Here is a 26,772-nt window from a genome sequence, read left to right as displayed (position 1 = left end):
AGGAGGACTATAGAATTTCTCCATAACTTTGTTAGACAAAACGTTCATCCCTTGACCCGAGCCCAAGCTCGCTATCACAAATCTTGAACAAATACCGTCGGATTGAATGACGGCAATTGCTTAATTGCGGCTATCGTAGAATCTAAATTACAGTATTAGGGGTATTTTCCAAAGTTCCAAAGGGAAGGCTCCGGTGTCCTTCCATCTCCGACAAATATAATGGGTTTTTTGCTTCTAATCTCGTACTATGCAAATATCCAATCCATTTCGCACAGATTGACTGATTCAATCGTGGCTATAAAATTCTATATGAAATTGTTACCTTTCGAAAATTCTAATATACTTCGGTATTCATAATTTTTAAGAACTAGACTTTCCTTGTACCTTCGCACGAACAACAATGTTACATACAATTAGTTTCTTTAACGAAGCCACATTTCCGATTAATTTATCGCCGACGGTTTGTCTAAATTTACGTTCCTCAACGATTTTAACAATTTGTCGGACGTAAGCGTTAACAGAAGACGCGAGGTCGGCTCGATTAACGATCCGAGAGCCGACAGACCCAAAGTTTTACGACTAGGGGTGTAAAAGAGGCTCTCCTGTTCGTTACTCCCTCTTGAAAAGCCGACCAGGCAATGGAACTCGTTTACTTACCTCTTACCTGAACAAGAGACCGAGCCACAGTGGAGGGGAATGCTTTCGTAGAAACGCGGCAAGCCGCGCAGAGTGTTTGCACATTGTATGTACCTAGCTATACTATGCCGCGAAACTGAAATGTTCCAGCCTGACGAGTTTGCTGGACGAACGATCGATTCGGAGGTTTTACCAGAAAATTCAACATTTTCGATGAACGTCGAGTATTCCTGAAGGCGACACCGATCACCAGTTAAAAATTTAGTAACATAAAGTAGCATTTCGCGTTGTTGCTTTCTATTTTTATCGTAGAATGTCCAATGATTAATTTTTATGTAGCACAGTTTTCTACTATTTACTATCTTTAGAACATTTTGCATACGTGTATTAATAAAAAATATATCGTGGATAAAACATGACAAAGATCCACCTGCTCCAAATCTTTTCAGAAAGTAACATTTCGCGTTGTTGCTTTCTATTTTTATCGTAGAATGTCCAATGATTAATTTTTATGTAGTACAATTTTCTACTATTTATTATCTTTAGAACATTTTGCATACGTATATTAATAAAAAATATATCGTGGATAAAACATGACAAAGATCCACCTGCTCCAAATCTTTTCAGAAAGTAACATTTCGCGTTGTTGCTTTCTATTTTTATCGTAGAATGTCCAATGATTAATTTTTATGTAGCACAGTTTTCTACTATTTACTATCTTTAGAACATTTTGCATACGTGTATTAATAAAAAATATATCGTGGATAAAACATGACAAAGATCCACCTGCTCCAAATCTTTTCAGAAAGTAACATTTCGCGTTGTTGCTTTCTATTTTTATCGTAGAATGTCCAATGATTAATTTTTATGTAGTACAATTTTCTACTATTTATTATCTTTAGAACATTTTGCATACGTATATTAATAAAAAATATATCGTGGATAAAACATGACAAAGATCCACCTGCTCCAAATCTTTTCAGAAAGTAACATTTCGCGTTGTTGCTTTCTATTTTTATCGTAGAATGTCCAATGATTAATTTTTATGTAGCACAGTTTTCTACTATTTACTATCTTTAGAACATTTTGCATACGTGTATTAATAAAAAATATATCGTGGATAAAACATGACAAAGATCCACCTGCTCCAAATCTTTTCAGAAAGTAACATTTCGCGTTGTTGCTTTCTATTTTTATCGTAGAATGTCCAATGATTAATTTTTATGTAGTACAGTTTTCTACTATTTACTATCTTTAGAACATTTTGCATACGTATATTAATAAAAAATATATCGTGGATAAAACATGACAAAGATCCACCTGCTCCAAATCTTTTCAAATAATATATTCCCAAAGTCTAAAGGAATCCAATAAAAAGGTGCTTCCGCAAAAGTCCATTGCTGTGTTCGTCGATCGTTTCAACTCAGTCTAAAAGTCGCAAGAAGGAGAAGGAACGTAACGAGTCTCAACGTATCTACGTGATACAGGAATTAATAAAACGAGTAATCGAAACTATTTTATATCTCTTTATACGCCATCTTCACACGATCATCTCTAAACTTAATATTCTTTAATAATCGACGATCGGCTATCATTTCTGTCGGCGATCCACCAGAAGCCACTGTCGTCAGATTGTCCACAGGAATATATACGATCAGCGAGACAAGTGGCCGTCTTTTAAAGAGAGATATAAATATTTCACTGGGAGGCCGTACATCACGACTAATCTATGTTACACGTCCATTACGAATCGTCATTGACCGTCCAAAAATGGACGAGTCTCGAATTCGTGTAATTCAACCGGTCTAGAAGGAAAGAGACGAAACGGAGATAGAAGGAGACGGGGCTAGTTATACGACGCAAATTAGGCTACCTGAAAACCAACGTGCAAGAAGTATCGCTCGCGATTAGCAAGTCGTCTTACCAAATTTAGCGAGCCGCCGAAAGCGCCGCGAGCATATCGCCGCTCGGGATCGGCCATGTCACGACCCTTCCTTCCTCCGTCGTCTCAGTCCAATGTTTCCATGTGTTTCCAGGAGAACCAGGGGCCCGGTGATCTTTAAACTCCAAACTGCGGCATTATGGCCGAATTTGGACTTTAAGGTCCACCGTCGGTACACCGCATTAATGTATTATTCCCGGCACGGTGGTCGAGCCTGGACCCCTCTAACGAAGTGCAAGAATCAGAAATGCCCCAGAAATCTCGCTGGGCCCTCGAGCAAAATGTGAATCTGCTGCCATTCTCTTGGGTATTTATTACGAGGAGACTTTGCACGTTTCCATCTTACGTAACCTGGATCATATTCTGTTACTTTGCGATGTGAAAATTACGCTCGAAATTAGCCGATCGTCGTATTCCTATTTCGATCCATCGATACGTAAAAAGGTGTGTAGAAAATAAACCATGGAACACCGAACTATGCAGCACTAAAGAGCATTAGATACGGTGAAATACAATTTATGTTCTTTATATAAGATCGAGAGCCATAAATAATCAATTCCTATAATTGAAATTAATGTCAACGTTTAAGACGAGGATTAAGCGCATATTAATTAGAATTCGCTTGCGTTTATATTCAACGTGCATTTACAGGGGAAGAAAAAAGCTGCGTAAGTAACTCGCTTAATAAATGCCGGCACAATACGGATGAAAGTATTATAAATACCCCTGCATTTATTATGAAATACTTCGAATTTACCGTGTAACGCACCCTGAAATTACACCGTTAAAGACACACATCGAAGGCTCTTAACAACATTGAATGCACGGCGAACCAGCATCCGGAAGCAGAAGCGTACTCGCTGCACCGTGCAAATTACAGAGTGCCGAGAGAGAAATTAGGGAATCGAGGAACCGGCTGAAAATCAATTTTGATCGAAGATCGCCGCTACGCGGAGCGTTATATTATCGGTAGCAGAAGCTCGGCCAAGTAATTAACCCCCGGCGACCAATTTCCGGGGCACGCGCCATGGCAAACGGAACACGAGCCCCGGAACGCGTGAAATACGATTTGCCGAGGTGGCAACTTCGGTTCTCTCGATTATCGGCCACAATCGCACCTATGCGTCTCGTACGTTACATTGTCCCGTGTTTCTTACCACATTACAGTTCGTAAGCGCTGTTTATTGGCCTCTGGAAACGTGACTCGATTCGATTTCTGTTTTCTTCGACGAAGATCGGTGTATTTGGCTCGGCCGATCGAGCCAGTGTCCGGTTTCGCAGACTAATAGCCGTCCACTTTTCCCTGTCCACGACTCGGTAGCGTTTCTATTAAATTGCGCTTGCACAATCTCCGTGTTTAGTGACTCGATGTAAATCGAGAAGGCGTTTATTATATCGAGCGTCTTTATGCCCGGAGCTTGTGAAAAATAAGTCTGATTCGAATCTATTCTTGTGCAATAGAGAATCGTGCACCACTGACTTTCAGCGTCGATTAGATCTAGCAAAACGAGCGTTACCAAATTTTCTTTCGCGTTAGAGTTCCAGTTAAATAAGTCGCTGACTCATATTGTAATTCAGCTTTAATATCGCGTTGATATTCAAACGAAGTAGTTCGATATCTCTCTCTGATTGGATCTAGTTCGAATCGAGAACAGATCGTTTGAAATTGTTTTAATTTATGCTGCGATCTTTATCTGTAACGAGTCGAGTACGATTCTAGAGCAGATATAAATTTAATTCAACGAATTATCTTACGCGATACATTTAAAATTGTCGATCAATGCCTCTCAAATTTTGAAGGCAACGGAAGACATATCGAAATTGACAACCAAATATAAATACAATTTTGCTGATATAGCATCGACTGACAACGTGCTGAATTCTAAATCTGTTTCCTTGTAAAGAGTAGAAAACGTAATTTATCGTATTCTTCCCTCGTAGATTTATTCGTTTTAAACAGACCATCGCAATGTGTATTAAAATGACATATTATTCACAGAAATATCGTATTATAGAGTCTTGCTGCCGCTGTAGACATTTACAAATTACGATCTAGCGCATTCAATTATCATTAGCCAAATGGAAGAAACAAGATACGGTATCATTCGTATTATGGAGTACATTAAACGCGGTTATTGCTTTCAACCGTAAAGAACCACGGTGGAGCACTTCTCGGGAACGTTTTAATTTGTTACAGAAAGGGACAAGCGAGCAACGACACGCGTGGGTTCAGAAAGACGATAAAAGCATGGTCGTTTGATTGACGCTGGCACGATGCGGATTTCTTAACTATAATCGACTTTGCTGGCAAATTAAATGCCCTCTAGCGGTATCTAGTCGTTTCGAAATTATCCGCGTGAAATCTCCTTAGCCTTTGATCAGGATTTTTATTGACGTTGCATCTCATCGATTAATTATGCCTCGGTACGCGATCGATCGCGTTTACGTCAGCTCGAATAGAACTGAAACAGCGAAATGAGATTAAACTGTCCATATACCGACAGATAAGATATTACACAAGTTCGGTGTCTATCAAAGATTAAGAATTTTCTCCTCTTACGTAATTTATAATTTATTACATTACAGACTATACGTACGTGAATGTAAATTTCATAAATATCAAATACGTTGAAACGAAAAAGAAAGTACCGGTCATGAAATCATTTATCAATTTTTCATCGCCACAAAGTCTCCAGTAGACTATATTTTCTTAAATTACCTAACATATTTCTGTCTAGAACTCGTATTTGCACATCGAAAGCAGCGACAAATAAAAAACGATAACAGGTACGAGCGAGCCCGAAATTTCAGTAATTTCATGTTTACCTATCGATTCACGAGAGTTAAAAATACTTCAATGTTTATCTAATCTCCCACTTCGTTCGGTCACATGTTATCAGTCCTTCAACTCTTCGAATTTTCGGGTTTATTCCTTAGGGAAACTCTAAGTAAACCACGCTATCGCGATCAGATTTATCTACTTGAGCAGCACTGGGTCACTTTCAATCCGTTGAAAACCGCATTGGTCAGTCAAGAAAAAAGAAGAAAATATCGACGCGATCCAACGTAGGACAGCTGCACCGGCTGTGTTAATATTTGGCAGACACCTCGGGCCTGTCCTAAAGATAACTGCGAGGTAACCTCGCAAATTTTGAAACGTGTCTTGTTCTCTCGTGAGATCTATCCTCTGGAAAATTGAGATGCAAGATGATGGCGATGATCTGGAGATATAATTTTCAGTTGGAATTCTTTCATATTTACTAAAAATTTACTAGAAATACGCGGATAATATTTTTTATGTAAATTTATAGAAAAATAGATTGTTTACACGATATTTAAATCGTTTAAATTTAGATTTTTATGATTTCATGGGAAAGAAATTTACTAAAAATTTACTAAAAATACGCAGATAATATTTTTTATGTAAATTTATGGAAAAATAGATTGTTTGTACGATATTTAAATCGTTTAAATTTAGATTTTTATGATTTCATGGGAAAGAGAAACACGATCTTTTTGATTAAAAACAACTAATTTTCGATAAAATTACAATCATACGCTATAATAAATATTCTTTATATTCATACTGTTAGGAGATTTCTAATTTAGCTGTAGCGAGAAGATTTTATTGCTTTTAATCGCCATCGATGGAATTTCTTCCACATAGCTTGATAGTCTGGAACAATACACATCATCAACGTTTTACCGAAACGTCCTCGATCTTCGATGAATAATAAATCTCCATTAAAGACCACTGAAGAATCATCGAAAGTCCATCGACCTCGCTGGGTCCGGCGTTCTCGACGGACGTCTGGACTAACGAGCTAGATGCGAAATTCATTCCGATCCAGATATCATCTGGTTTCGTTTCTGGATCGGCAGAGTGGCTCGATGGTACGGCAAAATACCGATTATTTATGATTCTTCGATGGAAATGTCCGAAAGATGACATATATCGATATTTTTGCCGTCGTGTCGTTTTTTTAAAACTACAATTTATTTTAAATTATTTACATTAAAATCATAGAAATTTAATATATCATACTATTACTGTACTTATTTGGTTTGCAGATTAAATATTTATTTTCATAACACCCTCTTAGATATTTCAAAACAGTTTATACGTATTATTATAGATATCTTCTGGCCATTAATTAGCTAAGAAATTAGAGGATTAGCAAAAATAGCCTTGGCGTGTTTCTCTCGTGAAATTTTGTATATTTTTGCATATTACGTTCATTCCCTGTATGCCTGCGCATTTAAATTTCCACTAAACCCATAAACATGCGCCGTTTACCATCGAACGAGAATATGTATGTTATGCGAATCCCTTAAATCTGCTTGCCTTCGAGAACTGCTCGCCGGTCGTCGATAATATTCCCTCGACTATCCAAATATTAATTTATCGTGGTAAACGTTCCCGGCTAATTGCAGATGGTTGGTCCGAGGTATTCGCTTCCGAAATGTTGGAATTAATAACCGATGTAGCGTTATTTATTAATTGAAACCTGCTCGCGTGCGATCCGTGCGAAGCGGAGGGTGGAACGATCGTTATGGATCGGCTCTCGTACGATGTTCGGAGCTCGGCCACGCGGCAAGTGGCGACGGCAACACGGCCGTAGTATTACGTATGCTTGATCTGAATTATGAAAGCAATTAATATGGACCGGTAGCCGATACACGAGACTCCAGCGAACCGGTACGTCGTCGTAGATCGGCGTGAGACTTGTTTCCCGCCAAACGGTACACGCGACGATCCATGTATGTTATACGTGTGGCGAGCCCTCGATGGATAGACTCTCTGAGCCATGGTTTCTTCGTGGTCGATGTCGTTTCGTCGTCGTAAAGAGGGAAACGCTCCCCATACTCGTATTTATGAAGAGGGTTACAGCGTTAATGCCCTCGGTTGAAACTGCGCGTTATTCCTTGCAACCAAGCACGCGATGAATGCAGTGGAGATTTACATGGATTTTTTTAGATGAATTACCGTGCAATATTTTTGTTATAATCTTTTAACAGGTAACAGTTATTTGTCAAACTTTTGTAAGAAAAGGTCATCTAGAAAATTGAATTTTTGTTTAAATGGACGACAGTGACCGGTGAATTTTAAAGAGATTTTTCAAAAAATGGAATTGATCAAAAATATTGATTTTTAAATGTTCTGGTAACGAATAAATTACAGGCGATTCAAAGTTTATTAGTTGGAGCTAACCATTGTTATACGTCCTATCGATACGCGTTCGTATTTACTAAAATTTTTAGCTACAAATTATCTACTATATTAATTATATAATTATATTTATTACGACAATAGCAGAAGTATTTTCTAATTGCTCGATACAGATACAATGTCCGTATTGCTGAATTTATTTTAAACGATTAATTATATAGGATTCTTCGTCCAATTATGATTATACATCGTCGCAACCAAAATGTACAAGTTACTCGACGTTGTACGATTCACGCGACAAACTCGTGGACTAAAAATTTAATAACATTCGAGATATCTAGAACTTAGCAGTTTGACATACCATTTCACAAAGGATCAATAAAAAATCCAGCAGTTCCTTTCACAAAGGATTCGATAAATTAATTCCACAGTACGCATCGCCGATCGGCCGAATTAACATAAGCTTCCTCTGCTGTTTAAACACGCGTGATATAATTGACAGAGGATAGAACGGACATCCCGCAGGCCCGTCACTTTGAAATTGAGTGTCATTCTATTTGGACGCGAACCGAGTTCACCGCGTGTTGGCTTCTGATTAATTTCAGATTAAATCGTCGGCTAACTCTTTCGAACGTGAAAAATTGATATCGTGCTCATAACGAGCATGATCGAGTCGGAAGGTCTCTCGAAACCGTCAGTAGGTTTACCGAACGCGTCGGTAACACTCTGCTGATCGTAGTAAACGGACAGCACGCGCTCAACGCCCACGTAAAAAGGCGGAGGAACGTTACGGTGCACCTTAAATTAAATCAAGAGCCCGTGGCGTTACGGTGGCGTAATATCATCCGCCTCGCCAGTGTCTCGTAAACTATTATTGTCATGGACAAAGTGATATCGAAATGGCCAGAGATTGGCTTCCGGTTAAGTCTCCATTTTCTTCGACGCTGTTACCGTAAATATTTAACGCGTTTCGCCAGGGAAGTAAACGGATCGAGAATAGCCTCGACTTAGTAAAACAATACCTAATTGTTCGATGTAACTTGTAACGATGTAAATATGTAACTTGGAAGCTTTTGCGTTTTACTCTTCAAACATCTTCGACATGATACCGATGATAAATCGGTAGAAAAAATGAAAAGTTATTCGACTCATCGCATGCTTCGTCGTAATAAGCGAACATCGTGTAATAAATACGCTTCGTCGGACATCTGAGCGCTGGCAGGGTAAAACCAAGGTCTTTGTATACTCTGGTCCGATACCACGATTCGCTCGGAGCGACTGAAATCCCGAAATTTCCAAGTTTCTCAACGTTGCAGAGTGGCTCTCGCGATATCGCAATCTCTCTGGAAACGGATCGGCTGACGAGGGACACGGGGCCAATCGATAAGGTCTGTCGTCCTCCGTAACCACAAATCAATGTGGTCGCGGAGGGCCTGCTTCGTCGTAAGGGCCATTAAAGCACGTTCTCCATAAAATATTTTATCCGGTTTGCGGATCGATTTGAAATCCGTAGAGCGCCTCTCTCGGCTTCTCGTATCTCGACTGTGTTGCCTGTTCCCGGGCCAGAGATCTGCTCCGGGCAGCCTTTTTCGGCGCACCAAATTCATAAATAATGGCTCAAGACCGACCCTTCCTCGTGTATCACGGCCTGAATTTGTAGTCTTTAAACCATTTAGGGTTTTTGCGATCAGGGTGGCGCTCCCTGTTCCTTATAATCGCCTCGTAGAGAGCTCTCCTTTAGCCCCCCTGATCCCCCGTGGCCGACTAGAAGATCGAGACGCGATTCGGCCGATCAGTGACCTCCAAGTGAGCGCGTTTCTTGACGCAAGTACTGGCACTCGGCCAGAAGCGGCTTCTTGCCACGAAACTTTCATCGTTTACCGGCTAACACGACTCGAAACGTACTGGTACCGTTTTCGGTACTCGTTCCTTTGCAACTCTCGCCACGCTAAGTCGTAAAGCGGCTGTTTCACCGATCAAAATTCAATCGAAGTTCGCGTTAATGTGAAAGTAGTCAAGGCATATGGTGTTTTTAAGGAACTTGGTAATTACTAGACTGCAGGGTTTTATGCATTCGCGGGAATTTTAAAGACGTAGAATTGCGCGAATAGCGCGATTCATTCAAACGTATGTAAAATATTCCAAGGAATATTTAGCATATTAATATTATATTATAATATTATTATTTAATAAGCGAAATAACATTATACGGTATTACACTTTGGATATATGTAAATAGGAGGAAAATGAGAAAACAAAGTTGAGCTTGTCGTATCTTTCTCCAGTAATCTTCATACGTGTCAGTCACACAACATTTTTGCTTTTAAGTACGCCGTAAAATTTTAAAATAGTACTAAAACGATCCTTACAATTAGTTTTTGTTTAGAATGATAAAAACTGAATGAAGCCTACAAAGGCATGTTCTTCCTCGTTACAAAATCTTTTCTTCGAGCAACATTCCTCGTATAGTGTGTGTTCCATTACAAAAAGCATGGCATATAATCGGATTCGACGTGCATTCTATTAAACGGCAGTTACGCTACGTTTTACATAACAACCAACAACGTTTCTTCTTCCTCTTTCGAAAGGAATCAAAGCACACGCTCGCCGCGTCAAAACTTCAACCTCGATCCATGACAGACTTTCTAACATCTCCCGTTGTCCCCTGTATTACCTTAAGTCTAAATAATTTCCTTCCTCTCTCTCTCTCTCCTTTCTCTGTTCTTTTACGGCGGCACATTGTGTGTACAGCTAGGTACGAACAGGTAAACCAAAGAGATAACGGTAGTGGCCGACTGACAAAGCTGACAGCTATTTCTTTCGGACCTCGTTTCTCTCTCCGTCCTTCTCTCAACACGCTCTATATTCCGTTTTAAATAAGAACCGCGTCGAAACGACGCATCTGTACTCGTCACACGCCACGTAGAAAACGTCGTTAAAAAATCTTTACTCAGAAATCGTCCGTGTTAAAATACGCTATTCGTCCGAACTATTTCTTTTTGCTTGGAAATTTCTATTCAACGATTGGTTCTGGTCGTATCAAGGAGGTTCGCTCGACGATTTCGCCGTCATTATGAGAAATTCGTTCGTCGAATTAACGCCATCTCTCTGCTCTTTTCTTATTCATTTCTTTTCTTTTTTTTTTTTTTTCATCGTTCCATTCTAAGAAAGAACTTATCTCGCACATTACTCGCGTACTCTGCGCATTTCTGCACCTCCGAATTTCACGTAAACCCATAGAAATCCACAATCTTATAATGGATTTTTTGTCAAGCATTTTAACGTGCATACCACGGAGCAAAACTGTGGCTATAAAAGCTTTGGAAATATTTTTACGTGTCTGACAAGCACTTTATAAAATTATTAGCCACGCTATATCGCCTTTTTTCTCTAGCAATCTCCACGACTAGCCGTTACGCAAGGAATGCTAATATTTCTATAATTCATAAGCGGCCAGTCTTTTATTTTTATTCGGCTGGATCGGGGAGTATTCCCAAAGGATATACGAAAATCCCGCGGTCGAAAATTCGAAACTGGTTTCGAGATCAAGATGGATAAGCGCGCAAACTTTCCGAGATAGTTTTAAGAGCGACGAGCTTTCGTCGTGGTAGCATTATTCGTCCGAAAGCTGTCGGTGGGTTCTTCAGGTCGTGCCGCTTGGTAATCCTATACGTCTTGAGAAACTGGTTTCCGCACGACGTGTTGCGGGTAGCGCGCAAAACAAATTAATAACAAGAACATCATAACCGCGGCCCCAAGGCTGTTGGAGACGTTCGCGAGCCGCAGCTGCTATACCGGGTGATCCATGACCATTGTTGTTGCAGTCGAAAGAGAAGCTCGCGAGCTGCTGTTGCTCCACTACCGCTGCGCGCGCTACGATCTCCTATGGGGATACATAAACGCGCGCTTAATCTTTCGCGTGGTCGTATTACCATTTGATAAGGTTAAGCTGATTGTGCCGGGAAAATTGCACTGCGAGACTTTAATTTGTGCACGATCTATTTCCAGACACCAACGAGATATCGATAGCTCGAACAATGTTGTTTGACAAATATAAAGAGGACGTTGTTAAAGATTCGCAATAATTTTTGTACACCGTGCGTTTCAAATATCGATTAAATAATGTTCGTAATAATAAAATTCAACTTATCGCGTCAATAAAATTACACAAATAAGAATTTGTAGTTCCAAGACGCGTTTAAACAAATATTTTTGATATATCGCCTTACTTTTTCCGACGTTTCAATTTACGAAGCTAATCGATGTGACTTCTGAACATCTCGTATCTTGAAAAACGAAATAACGCTAGATAGAACACTTCGTGTAACCAAACAGGATAATACTTATCTTACACCGTATACCTCGAGGCAAGGATTTTTAATGGTGTTGGGCAGGAATTTTAATTAACGAATTCGACCGAGTCATCGATCCGACGATGCTTTATTATCTAACTGGCGGATCGATTGCAAGGTTTAAAGGATATCGACAAAAGCGCTAATCACGGGGCGCATTGCTTTTGAGAGATGCATTTTTCTCTCGTACGGCATGCGGTCTATGGATACCGATGGTCGATACTCGAAGGTCAGCAGTGGCCGGTGATGGCAGGTCAGGACGATCCGTAATCCGCACTTACTTTTCAGAACAACAATGGCTGAGTCACGCGATATCATACCTAGCCGATGCTCGCCACGGGGAATTATTATCTCACTATTAAGGGCCAACGTGTTGCGTCGACGCAGTATTTTATTTATAACCATTTCTCAGTCGTCCGATGGTATTGCGTTATGTTTCTTAACATCGCGGTCGTTATACACGAGACTCGGTATAGTAATCGAAACTGGTATCACGGATGCGTTCTGTTGAGGTTGACTGATAGAGCAACGAGTGCAGGCATTTGTAATTGAAAAATATATTGAAATAAGTATAGGTACGAGTATAAATACAGGTATAGTGTATGCTGATCCGGATTCTTGCTCTCTCAGTGTTATGGTACGATACAATAGGAAGTATGATAGGAAACACGTTCAAATATTTACAGCAAAGGACATTACCAAAAAGTTGATCTTGGTGTGTAGCTCTAGCTGAAGGCTACAAAAAACAACAATAGAAATCTACTTATAGCTCTTTTGTTTCGAGACCTTGTAACCCAAAACAAACAATATCCATAAAAACAAACCTATATTCAAGAACACAATAACACGGACCGATCCTTACTTTGAATTCTTTCAGTAAATTCTATTCTCTTCGTAACAGCGGTGTCCAGGTCACGGACATGCAAAACAAAAGGTGTAGATTTTTTGTCGAAGCAGTTACTTCAACGCGTTCGAACGACAGGCGCTTTCGATTTTGTCCATTTATACCTTTACGATTGATACTTTCTTTATGACGATCGCACTTATGACTTTTCAAAACACCACGCTCTTGCTTCTTTTTATCCACGCGAGAGCTGAATTTTATAGCTGTTGTTTAGTTTAATGGCTCTCATTATGTTTTACAAAATCGATCGTTATTGAGAAAACGCGTGAAAGTATCGGTGATAGTTTAACGATGGAATGAATTGTTCCCGAGGAATGTTTTCGAGGAAAATAGGAAAGCAAAGTAGGATAATTTACACGCGATCGATTTGGATTTGATATTTGTCGGGAAGGGAAAGCCGCCTAATGAAGAGGATTTTTACGTTGATGATCCAGGCGATCGTTTGGCTGAACTCTGCTTGTGCATACAGCGGACGAAATTTAAATTTTCGTTCTATCGTGTCAGCTGTGCAGCGTGAATTTTTAGGAAAAATTTTAGAGCTTTTGTCTTTCATTTCGACGAAGCTGGAATAACGTTATATTCTGTTAATGTCAATTTTTCTGAAGCTTTACATCCAAATCATGTACATGTAAATATTAAGGTTCACCATATTAGCGTAATAACAAAATTATTTGTTATATAATTTTAACAAGACACAAAATTATTATAATTCCATATCATTCTTATGATATACCATTTAACGAAAATCACTCTACTAGTAATATTGTCAATGATATATAAAAATCTGGCCAAAAGACACTTAAAATTACAGTCACACTACATTATTGCACATCACGTTATTGCAGCAGATCATGATTCCATTAATAGTCATTATCCTGCAAGATTAATTTCACAGAACGAAACATCAGGTTGACCGCATCGTTCGGATACTGTCAATCGTATAACTTCGATAAAATGTTCATAAAATGTTCGATAAACGATTAATTCGTCTAAAAAGATAAGATCGATGGATACGCGCGCTAATTTCTATCGTTGAGGAAACTCAGCACATCTGTTAATATTTTAACCTACAACCCTTTTGGAACATCGTATCGAGAAGGACAGGAGAATGAAGGCGGAAAGGAAAGGCAATCGGTGTGCGTGCCACCTGGAACGAACAGTTCTCGGAGGATATTTGCATGCGACACGATGCCAGAATGCGGCACTGCTCGCTGCTCGACACCGATTCCCTTTCCGACCTTCCTTTTCGCCTTTTTTCGCGCTGTTTATTTATCCGCCACAGCTGAACCGGCCGAAGAATCCTTTTAAAGCGATTTTTCGGCGACCATGGTCGGATTCCAGCAAGGTCGAGTGCTCGCTTATGAAAATACCGACGATAGAACGGGCTACGACCGAGGGTAATGGACGCGGAACGATCATCCACGACCAGCAGCTTCGTTAATTATTCTAATTAGAGGCGAGCCCGGTTGGCCTTTCGACGATCCTCGTCCATCGTCGTGGGTGCTCAAATCGATACGCTTGTCCAGAGAAACAAACATACTTATACCTGAATTTTATTTATTACGGTGTTTCTTTAAAATAAGTCACTCTTCTTCTATTTCCGATCTAATTTACATACAGTAATTTTTCTGTTACCGCTATCTCAATAGTTCGCACAAAAGAATAGCGTCAAAATATGAACATCAGTGCTAGAAATAAAATTCATCTTTCGATAATTCTTTCTTCGGTTTCGTTGTATTAATTTTTTAAACGTTGCGAGAAATTTTCAGACTGGCTTCGATGCTAATCGTTGAGAGACAATGCTTTAAAGTAAAATTCGTAGGAACGTAGTCCTAACAAGGTTTAACCAAAGAGACGCAATTTCATTTGAATAATCGTAGCCAAGAAAAGGCTGATAATGAACTTGAGAGATATCGTTCGGTATTCCCAAGCATTACATTTTAAAAGGTAATATTAAAACGCGTTATCTCTCGGTACCCGCGAATTAAGAAGAATCTGGCTGTTACAAAGTAACGTTCGAGCCTCAAATTATGTCCGCGTGAAGAAGGATGCACCGAGAGACCGTGCGATAATTCTGAAATTAAGTAGGCGCCTTTCTTATCGATGCTACACGCCTTACATCACAACCTGTGCAGGACGCAGCGCGAGGGATAATACCGGGGTGTTTCGGATATATCGAGTTCCTCCGGGAATAACGCGCGATAGATCGTTCGACCAGATCTTCCCTGATATCGCCAGCTTCTTTTCGTCGGTGCCAGAGATTCAGGCAACGTCGTCTTAAAAAGAGGACCATCGCGAAACGGCTGCAGGGTAGAACAGAAGAAGAGGAAGAAGACGAAGAGGAAGATCCATAGGAGGTGGGGGAGGTAGGAGAAGAAGAAGAAGAAGAAGAAGAAGGAGCATTATGGCGTACACGGCGATTCAACCGCGATAACTTTAACGCACGTGGAATGTTGGACTCGCCGAGTAGGCAATTATAACTCCGCGTCTCGATCTCGAGCCTCGATGCACTTTGCTGGGGAGAACGAAGGAGATGCGGAGGACAAAGGAGAAGGGCGAGCGAACAGCCAGAGAGAAAGGGAAAGAAGAGCGATGTTTTTTACGAGAGCGACAGTAGATAGGTAGTGAGTGTTCAGACGATTAATGGTTGTTCTCTGCGCGTTTTCGATAGGGAAGCTTCGACAAAAGCTGTATTTCTACTGGTCCGCTGGTCTTGGAATAGTCTTTCGGCAGTTCGTTAAGAAACACTTACGGTTCGACGATGCGATCGATTTTTCCACTTCCGAGTACACTGGCTGAAATAATCTCTTAATTAAAATCAAATACCTCCGGCTCGATTCCATTCCGTTCCTATAACATTTGACTATCGGTTCTGTTACCACGTACTTTCAATTAGTTCGAACGAATTACGAAGGTCGAATCGAGTCGATTCGATAGTTAAAGCATTCACCAGATACGTAGAACGTTTAGTCGTACATCGTATATAGGGATATTTTCTTAAAATTAAGTACATATGGATATATATATATATACGTTGCTACGTTGGCAATGGAAGCGTTACGAAACGTTCTACTGCACGGGCAATAAACTTTCTGAAAACTTCTCATCTCTGTTATAGCAGATATCTTTATATCGCGGTATTAACGTTCCAGGTAATATTCGCAGTGTAATATCTTGCTAAACATTTTTTTTCTCGGCCGATCTCGAATTTCTAAATGTTCCAACGGCCCCGGTATGCTGAAAATATCCACTTCCTTTCACTCGCTATCGCGGTACCGTTCACAGATTCAGCGGAACACCGATGCGCTCGTAAACTCATTTATACCAACGACGCTTTGCAATATCCTAACTCGACTCCAAAATAATCCTCCAGCGTTAATTAATCGGAGGACATTGACTGTCTTTAGCGCTGTAATTCGCGAACGTTCTTCCGCGTTATTGCGCGAGAGAACGACGTAATTTGGACGCGAGAAGAGCAAAATGTGGCACACTGAACGCGAGCGCGATGTTAATGTTTACAATAATGTCATCGTGTACACGAGAGATACAATTTTTCTTTATATCTTTTCTTGTATCAGTTTTTCGAAAGGAGAAAAATTCTTGCAGAAGGTTGTTATCGCAGAGATAAGAGACTGGACAAACAGTTCAACGTAAATCGCGAATATTACGCTATAGTAACGAGCATAGATCAAGAAAATCTTCCTAAAATCCAATATCGAATTCCATCTTTTATTCTCTCTTACAATTAGACGATATCAGTTTGATTTCGCAATTGAGCCAATGATTTCTACTTTGTGGCGAGACCGGTACGCGTAGCATTACGAACGTTCTGAAGAGGATGGTATGGCAAAGTGCGTAGTCAAGATTCAGGTTCCATTAGCAGAAGTAGATTGCAAGGCCGTGGAAGGACGCACTTACCGAAATGAGTCGGCTCGAAATCTTTTGCTTATGGTCGCTCGATAAAATCCTACTACCATGCCGGGAGGTCCTTACGATCGCTGGTTACCGTTAACGTCCAGACTATAGCATTCTACAAGCGCTTCTAAACTCGCTTTAAACTCTTAGAAATACGATCCTTCGGCCCAAGGATGAGTCTGGCTGCGAATCGAGCGTTGTCCTCTACTCGAACTCGTTCACTCGAGGATCCTTGAATTTTTTTCAACCACGTATAATCCCTCCGACGTTAAGAAGGATTTTCGTTCCACGTTGTAAATCAGTCATTAAAGATTTTTCGGCTTTTAGCTTTCCGGAGAGATTTAACTTTATTGGGTTGTTGGAAAGGTTCGTGTTTTCGTGAGTTTTTTCCTTCGTTATTTTTATAAATTTGATATTTGCAATATCGATACTTGTCTCCGGATTTCGTCGACGCCGTTCACAGCACGCAGCATGGTGTATTTTTCAATATCGAACGCACGAAAACGAGACGACGATGATCCGCTGGAGAGCACCGGGAAATATAACGCGCGTATGGCTTTCTTGCGAGTAATAACTTAAAATTTGAATAAAATATTGCAACCGAGAGAAGCTGTCGGACAGGCTGCACTCCGTATACTTAACAGCAAAGATTTATCACCGTGTGCCGTCTTAAATTTTATGGCCAGTACACGAAATATCAACCTTAAGGCAATTATTTACCCGTCCCGATATTATTTTTATCGATAATATTAAATCATTAAGCGTATGAATATCATACAGCGATCATTCATTGGTATGATCGAATGAAATAAACGGATCAAACGAAGAAAAGAATACGAGTTTTCGTCCATTTTCTCATTCGTAATGCACACGCATTCACATGGAAAATATGTTAAGTACGATCTTGTTCGTTTTTTTATTTTGATTATATTTAGCAGTGGAAAATGTGGTTTGATATAATATTGTTAAAAAGAGAAACAATCTATTTGCCCCAGAAATAGAGAACTTTTGTCAAATGGATGATAAATTTATGAAGTACTGTGAAAAAGCTAACAGCACATCTGATATATAATACTTGTATATACAATAGTATAGAATATTTTTTAAAGCAAATGAAATAAATATTTTTCAGCATAATTTCTATTTCTTCGAATTTTTTCCAGACGATATTCTTCTTTAACTTGCTTTTCTCATGTAGCTTTCGTACGACAATTAAAAAGTCGTGTCTTTTCTCTGTGTTCTTCAAATATTTCTCTGCGAACACATCACGATTGTACACGATAAATACTGGAAGGAATGCGATTTGCGTACTTACACGGTTCTACGATTTCCTCGATCAAGAGAGGAACAGTGTAGGTGGCAGGGTACAGAGAAAGTGCAATAAATTATTTCGCTAATCCGAGGGGATGATTACGTTCGTCTCGATGGGTGGGACGAAATTTAATGTAACCAAAGTTTGTGGGCAGATAAATGAATGGTTAATATATATGTTAATATCTGTAGACACCTGAGAGAATGGGCCATTGATCGATAGAGAACAATCTGAGGTCAATCGTACTCTTAATACATTCTGACGTGCTTCTAACGAGGTAGAATTTTAACACAGATGCTACGTGTCTATAGCTTTCAATGACACTGCGATCGAACAAATATAATTAAATGCTAACACCTGTGATACCTAGAAAACCTGAGAATAGAAACCTCGATGCCAGGAGATTCTGCAGATAGAACGACATCTTTGAACTTTATGTCGTCCGTAACCTGCTAAAGATGTGTTCAATGTACTCACGTTTCTCCGAGTCATTTACCAGACCTATTGTACTATTGCGACTCTTTGAATCCTGTTCAAGCGTCTCTAATTAATTTGTCTTTGTGTTTCTCTACAAAGTTAAATTATTATAGAGCCTCGTGTGACATTATTATTTAAAAACTAACCCTTTCACGGTATAGTAGGAAAAATTAAACCTCATATGTAATACATTTGTAGATATTCATTTTCTATCAATATTGAAAATATGTATATCTTGTATGTAAGGCTAGAAACGAAGATAGTTCCGACAGAAATAAAGAAATAAATTATTGTCCAAATTATTTCACCATCGATGAGTTTTATCGTCTACTTCCCTGATATTCGAACAATATTTTTCGTATTAACCCCATCATTATTAACGTCGATAATTTCCAATATCGAAAGCAAAAGAAAATTTCAAAGAATTCATGTTATCCGATTGCATTCCATTTTCACCCCCCTACCAGTACCTCGTTCGATCGGCATTTGACGCGCCAGTAAAACCTCTTCTTCACCCTGAAATACGCAACAGCAGCCCCGTTGGATTATCTCTCGTATACGAAAGGGTGAGCTGCCCGAAACGAGCTTGCTAACAAGCAATTAAATTAGGCCACAGGTATTCGCGATCATTCGTCGACTAAATTCGCCCGTTTCTTTTTGTTTCAGGTAAGTTCACGCGTCCAGCTCGACCGGACCCAGGGATTGACCTCAAGGAAGGACGGTAATGCACCAAGCCTCAGGCAGATAAGCATCGGTTGTTCGTTAGCGGGCCCGAAAACCCCACCGCTTAAAAACAAAACGGCCCGGTGGTCGTCGCGCGTTTCGTGGAACGGTTCGTTCGAATGTACCTCGCTGCGTGTATAATGCCCAGAACGAGTCCACGAGGCAACGGAGTAGTTCGTTTGCCTGTGCAATGGGGACTTAGATCGGGAGGGTAGATTAACAGAGGGATACACGTGTCAGGCTCAGATTGACGCGATTTCATTTTAACGAATTATCTTGACCCTATCGGCCAGGAATAGCAGAGAAGCGGAAGGGGTGTCGTTTTTCTTCTCCTTCGTGAAGTTATAGTTGATGGCGTTTCTTCTTTCTTTGCGCAGGTATTCCGGATTTCTAGAGAGGTGGCTGAAGATCCGGAGTGATGATAATTTGTCGAGCGTTTTGTTTCGGGGAACGAGGCTTCTGCATTTTTCGTCTTTTTTTACTTTTATTTTTATCAGAGGGCTAGAAAGTATCTTGTAACTTATTATCACAACCGTAAAGAGGAGTGATTCCGTAGGATAAAATAATTTGAAGATATTAAATATGATCCTTCTTTTATATCGTATTTTATCCTATAGAATCATACTTTTCCTCTAATTGTACCGCTAATTACGATTCTCTATTTATTAGAAAATTAATCAAAATTGTTTCTTCAGACGAGTAAACGAAATACAGAATTTTTACGAACAACGATAAAATACGTACCAAAATTCTATCATCTATTCAATCGAGTTTTTCAATCTCTTTTGCAAACTGCTCGATCGTTCCAAGTTGCATTTACCGCGGACAAGTAGAATTCACGATCGGTAGACTTTAAAGGTGAACCGTACAATGCTATCTAAATCAACGTAACGACTGATTCTACAAGCGCGGCCAGTCGACAGTTGCACGGTTAACTCCGGTTAAAATCAACGTTTCCTCGAAACTACGACTCTGTAAATCAATTTGCATGCTCGGTTATAAAGCGCGTTCGCGTTAAAATAAGCCGCGGCCAGCATTTATGTAAATGGAAAACTGTCCACCGTCAGGCGCGACATGCGTCTGCACTTAATTTATTTTTCTCCCGGCAATTTTGTAGCGCGTTGCAAAAACCGTTCACATTTAACCGAACACCGCTCAAAGCGAAAGATTGCCTCTGGCAACGGAAGAATTGCTTGAAAAATGAGTTTGTATAATTTTAATAGCACGTTCGTGATTTTGCTCGAAGGATGGTTATCTACAAGTGCGAAGATTGATCGATACGTTCGAGGATGATTGCTAATACCATAGGAAGTTCATCCGAGCGGATGATTCTTCCTCTTCTTCTTCTCGTCTACTCTTAATCGTAGAAAATTGTTCCGCGTGTTTAGCGTTATAATTTACAAGACTCTCGAACATTCGTTGCCTTCTTAAGCTTTTAAAAAATTCCACGAGGCTAATGTAAAGTATCGTGAGTAATTTTTTGAAGATTTTTTAAAAATTACGTACACTTTGTTTCGGAATAACATAAAACCTTTGTTCGACGATCTTTCGACGATAATTCATGCAAATCCTCGTTGTCACGCAATTTGCGCAAAGTATTACGTCATAATTGGGATTAGTAGGAAGATTTGTTTTGTTTTCATCGGGTCCTCTATAGATTCGCCACGTAGATAGCCTCGCCTCGGAACCGGAGCTGACAGAACGCATCTCGACCGCACGTTTTACAAGTTGTTTTACAACCAAAGGATACAACGCCACACGCTGAGAGCCCCAGGACCTCTCCCTCTCCGCGCGTTAGCCGCCGCACTCCTTTGTCCTGGACACGGATTCGACTTTTCGACCATGCTCCCGGCTTTGAAACGTTCTGCTGTCGACGCCTCCGCGACTCTACAACCTAACTCTCGCCTGGTGGACAGTTTTACGTGATCAAACCGATTTCCGTTTGTATATACTCGTGTCACTTTCGACAGAAATCTTTAACAATTCTTTAAATTGTCAGATTTCTCCATAAACTTCTGTCGATCGATCAGTTACCTTGTGATGAATCTTCTTAGGAATGTTAATTAAGAAATTTTGTATAGATTAAAAGTGGAAGTATTTTTTAAATATTCGGGAAGGGAATGAGTTAATCATCAGAAAATTTCGTAAGCGATTGACAACACTCTTTTAATTCCGTAGATGCTTAGCAATTTGTTTTCTCGATCATTTTTTCGATCGATATTAATCGCTTGAATTTATAAAAATAAACACACGGATATATACATGCAACAGATTGGTTTGATTCAACGAATATTGCTTAGTGGATTTCCTACTAATATATATAAATTTCAAATGAAATCGAAACAAGACAAGCAATTTCTCTATATTATTAGATTCTTCCTCGGTCTTATCTAATACATCCCCCTATACCATGTTATTACTGCATTACAATTACTATATTAGGCATTCATTACGCATCTTTATCGTAACTATTATACCAACTCGTTACTAACGCTAAGTATTAGTAAGCTGCGTGTGTCGTAAAGAGTTGACGACTTTAAAACAAATACCGCTCCTAGCATTTGGATCATTAAAATCCTAATTACTGTCTATCCTATTGCAAATAACGTTGATTTACTTTTCCTTGATAAATTATTCCTCGAATCTCATTAAAAGATTTTTATTAAGAATCTACGCACGATTTCCAAAGCACAATTGGTAGTGGCCGTATCGCGTCGAAACGGTACAACTTTTTGCTTTGCGTTGTCGCAACTGGAAACCTTTCGTTACCCGTTAAGCTGCAGGACATTAGGGTAATTAAGCGATCGAGGGGTTTATATAATCGCGCCGCCACGTTTGGAATTTATAATCGATGGAGCGGCGCCAACCGCTATACTGGAAATACTGGATATTCCGGAATAAGAGCACTCTCACTTTGCATGTCGACACTCTTTCCGCGATAGGCTAGCGTTCCTTCGCCGATAAAAGTGCATCGCTTATCACGCCTAGAGGCGTCGCGATGGTTCGACCAACTCGATTTCAAGAAACGAACCCGATCTTGTTACCGATAGCTTTATACGTCGTTCTACCTTGAGGTAATTGTCGTAAGATATAGACAGCTTTCTTAGTTTTTAAGCTTCTCTCTGTTTTTCGCTTGTTTCTATCTCTTTCTCTTATATCTTGTAAACAAGACTATTTTGCAGCTACGAAGATATTGAGAAGATAAGTGACAAGGTTCATCTGCTTAAAATAAAAAATACAAGGTTACAAGGTCTGAGAATCGACCAAACCGTACAACCGCAATGAAACTTAGGCTAGTTCTATACAGAGATGTACGTGACTAGGTCTCTCTTGCATAGTAATTTATTACGTAATAATAGTAGCGGACAGGGACGAGTTAAATCAAAGTCGTAGATTATAAGCGGCCTGTTTATGATCCAATATAGAAAAATATCCGTCGTACGTACGACGTGTATCTTCGTATGGAACTAGCCTTTCAACAACAACGAATGTCTAAATTTCGCAAGAGGAATCCGAGACGGCAAATATATCATGTACTGTTTGACGACATGCCTAAATCATCGGTGACTGGCATGATTCGCGTAAATGCGTTTTACAAAGAGGCTGGCTAATATTCGAGGGCACCGAGAGCGTTGGGAACGCCTCATAGGTTAGTCGAGGAATTACGATGCGGTTGAACGGTACACGTGTAGACTGGGTATGCAAGGAAGAGCCGCCTCAATTATCAAGCTCGTTTGTAGCAACATTGTTTACAGCGTCTGGCTGCTACGGAGTATTTATCCGCGAGCTTATACCCCGGACGCTCGGACGGTTTTACAACCCGTGCCCGATGCGTGGACCGGCTTTTATACCGGTACTGGTATAAAAGCACGCGTCTACGTGCCTCCTCGAGGAATAATTCTTCATTAATTGCGATCGCATGCGCGGCATTCCTCCCACTGAAACGATGGTACGCTTAATTCCCAGGCTAATATTTCATTAGATCGTGGTATAGTAATATCGCACGAACGGACGTTCTGTTGGCGTTCGTTGTGCAAATATTCGCGTCAACCTGATCTCGAGTACATATATTTCAACCATAATATCCTCGCGTATAACGTATTATCAGAGACCGAAGAATAACGATCGGCGCGAGCCATAAAAGTCGCCGTCTGGTTCGAGCAGCGCCGTCATAGAGAGGATTCCAGGCTATTGTCTCATATCTGTAAACCGTATCGAGGGAAAAAAGTGCGTCTGCCGAACGACTAGGTTCTCAGGATCCTTAGCCAGAACCCTCTGGCCGAAGCAAAATCCAAAGAGTCCGTGGTCGGCTGTCGTCCACGGGGAAACGTGAAACGCGGCGCAACGCGTACCCTGTCCTCGGAATTCTCTCCTTCCCCAACCTCTCTTCGCTTCTATCCTTCCCTACGTTGGATTCTTTTGTTTCCCGCCGCGGAACCCCAGTCGAGATCCTATCTGCCGTAAATAATTATCCTGAAGAACCGGCAGATGCCGCGGCCTCGCGTTCGAAACCGCGTTCGAAAGGACCAAAGGAGGCTGAACGAGCGTGTACCCCTTGGGATTTTCATTTTAATCATTGATCTCGGGCCAATCGCAACGATTCCGCGCTTCCAAATATTCTCGATACTTCGACGATCTTCTTGGATACACTCGAGACCGCAGAATTCTTATGTTTGTGTTCGTTTATGATTCGCCAGCAAGTTGGTATTTGTTCGAAAGCAACCCCTTATCTGGTTCATGGACGCGAGTTTCGTTTTGATAACGGTGATCGGGAATGTACAAGATCGGTCGGAAAGTGGCAATTTTCAGAATTAATCTTTTAACGGTGCAATCTCACGGGCGGAATCAGGTGATTGCAGGGTATTGTTGCTAACGCGATTTCCTTTTTCGGTGTAAACGAACTCGATAAGGTACGCTTTTATGGCTCGCGCGTAATTGACCCGCTGATTTCGTTTTAAGGATACGGTTCGTGAGAAGCGATTTGTTTTAGAACGTACTATACTTGAAGCTTGTTTCAGGTCCGCCAAATGATTCTGATCGTGACAGTGAGATTCGATACTATCGAAAGATACTGTTACGAGTCTCAGCGTTTACATGTATTTTACAGCTTTATTCATTTTTGTCGAAAATTATTTCCATCTCTATAAAGCGAAGAATTTTTCAGAGCTGAAAGGGTAAATTTGGCATTTGGGGGAAAGTTAAAGAAACCCTATCCTACGTGTTAATTTCTTTAAAACGTATAAATTATTTTATAATAGAGTAAATGTAAATAAATATAAATTTGAGATTACAAGTTTCTTACAAGCGGACGACGTAATTCCAGAACCGTTGCTCCGAGGTCTGGTTGTCCTCGATCGGCTAAACAAATTACACGTTAAACGACGTGCCCTGTCTCGCGCATTCGTGGCAGCCCGAGTCTAATGTCACCCTGAGGGAGCAATTTTCAGGCGTTTTACTCGCGACACACGTTCCACGCCTCTGGCCCTATTGTCTATCCATACGCGACCAACGCGCAATTTATCCTCGAGGACACTGTCACGATCAGAAGAAAGGAAACCCAGCCTGTCCTTTTTCGTAAGGCCGCGAATTGAATTGCATGAATCTACCAAACACCAACGAGGAAATTTTGAAGAGAACGAAGATGAACGACGCAACAGATACCGGTGAGTGTACATCTTCCTTTTTATTATCTTCACTTGTTTGTTGTTATGTAGGAAATTATTCTAGAGAAGTATATTTTTACATCGTAAAAAGAAAAAACAGGATGTAATAGATAAAAAAATGTATAACTTGAAAAATAAGTCTTGAACGACATTTTTGTACATGAGCTTTCGTTGTCGTATCGATGTCTAGAATTACAAACTTTATAAATTTTTTTCCAACAACCTGAAAAAAAATTGCGTTATTGTCATTTTTCGCATTATTTCGAGAAAAAACAAGTATATGCGCAGTTTGGTAGTCGCGTTTAGAGACTATTGATTATCGAGAATATCAACAAGTTAAACACGAGTATGTTCGCTAGCAAACCGATAAAAGACGATAATTGATAAGGAAAATAAAAATGGCACTGTGGTAAATAGTAGTACTATTACTATATACTATGATATGATAAGACGTTTTTAAATTGAATATCAGTACCAAGTATAAAAATACTTCTATTCTGAGATTTGAAAGTCACATCTAGAACTGATGCAAAATTAAAATGTTATAGGATTTAACTTGCCAAAAATAACTCTCTCCGAAATTGTCCCATCTTGACAAAACTACCAAAAATATTCACACATATATATTAACATTTTTCAACAATTTTAAAAATCGATGTATTTTGATCACTTTTTCCTCAGGAATTTTCCTCATTCCTGTAACCTCGTCAGAAACATGACTTTCGATAAACAGACTTTCGCAATATTCCACGTATCTAAAACTTAGAAAAACGTAGATCTTCTAAAACTATCAGAATGATGCATATGTACTTTTATACATATTTGGGAAGATTGAATGTTCTACGAAATCCATTGACCGGTCCATTGGACTCCCTTGATTCACAGCTCTCACAATAATCCGTAAATTATCCGCGCAGTTTCGCGCAGTGTTCTCCTCGGACGGCGATAATTTATCGAATCCTGCGGATCGACCTCGTTTCACGCGACACTTCTGCCAATCGCACACCCCAAACGGATCTGGAATGCTGGCGAACCGTAACGTTGCCTCGCGTCTGATTTACGATCACGATCGATCGTTACACGAACGACTATCCGCACTCGCAAAGTCGAATTCCACGGTTCCAGTGTTCTTCAGCGTCGTAAGACGGAAGTATGTATGTGTTTGGAGGCTGCATCTTGTTCCGCAATCGGATCAATTCGATTTCATAGGGGTTTCAAAGGCAGTGATATGTACAGTCGTGAATTTCGCACTGAGATCGCTTTCGTGTTTGCTACATACGCTTACTACTACGCTGCCCTGGCTTTAACTTAGTATTCTATTGTTTGCTACGACGTTTGCATCGAGATAGAGGTGCTTGCTACTTGATGTTTAAGGCGAACGAGATGTCGAGAGAATACTGTAGGACTTGGCATGACATTCCGATTGTATGTTAAAGTTTTTTCCAAAACGTTGAAACTCTTTTTGCTTGTTGAAGTAAGAGCGAGATTGAGACACGAAGAAAGGATCACGGCAGAGCCAATGTTAAAAATGAAAATCTATAAACAACAAGGGAGAATAATGTAAAGAATATTCGTATCATAAGATTATTTATCGTGATAATCTGATAATATACATGATAATTTGTCGATATTGTGTAATGATTCTTATAAAAAATATGACGATATCGTAAGCAGAAAG

The 26,772-nt window shown here is 40.0% G+C and overlaps 1 protein-coding gene across 2 annotated transcripts in view; it reads left to right on the top strand.

Annotated features, from left to right (window-relative positions):
- The window catches only part of LOC100645521 (epidermal growth factor receptor), a 175,750-nt gene that overhangs the window by 46,588 nt on the left and 102,390 nt on the right, over window positions 1–26,772 (top strand). Inside the window, exon 1 of one of the 2 annotated variants that reach the window (XM_012309316.3) lies at window positions 22,614–25,094. The exons of the other annotated variant lie outside the window; for it this stretch is intronic. The gene's annotated coding sequence lies outside the window, so the exon portion shown is untranslated. Of the gene's footprint in view, window positions 1–22,613; window positions 25,095–26,772 lie in introns of those variants that run through there. 2 annotated transcript variants of the gene reach the window in all.

Source organism: Bombus terrestris, chromosome 6 (genome assembly GCF_910591885.1).
Source record: "Bombus terrestris chromosome 6, iyBomTerr1.2, whole genome shotgun sequence".
NCBI lineage: Eukaryota > Metazoa > Arthropoda > Insecta > Hymenoptera > Apidae > Bombus > Bombus terrestris.
This window is presented reverse-complemented; position numbering and strand designations above follow the sequence as displayed.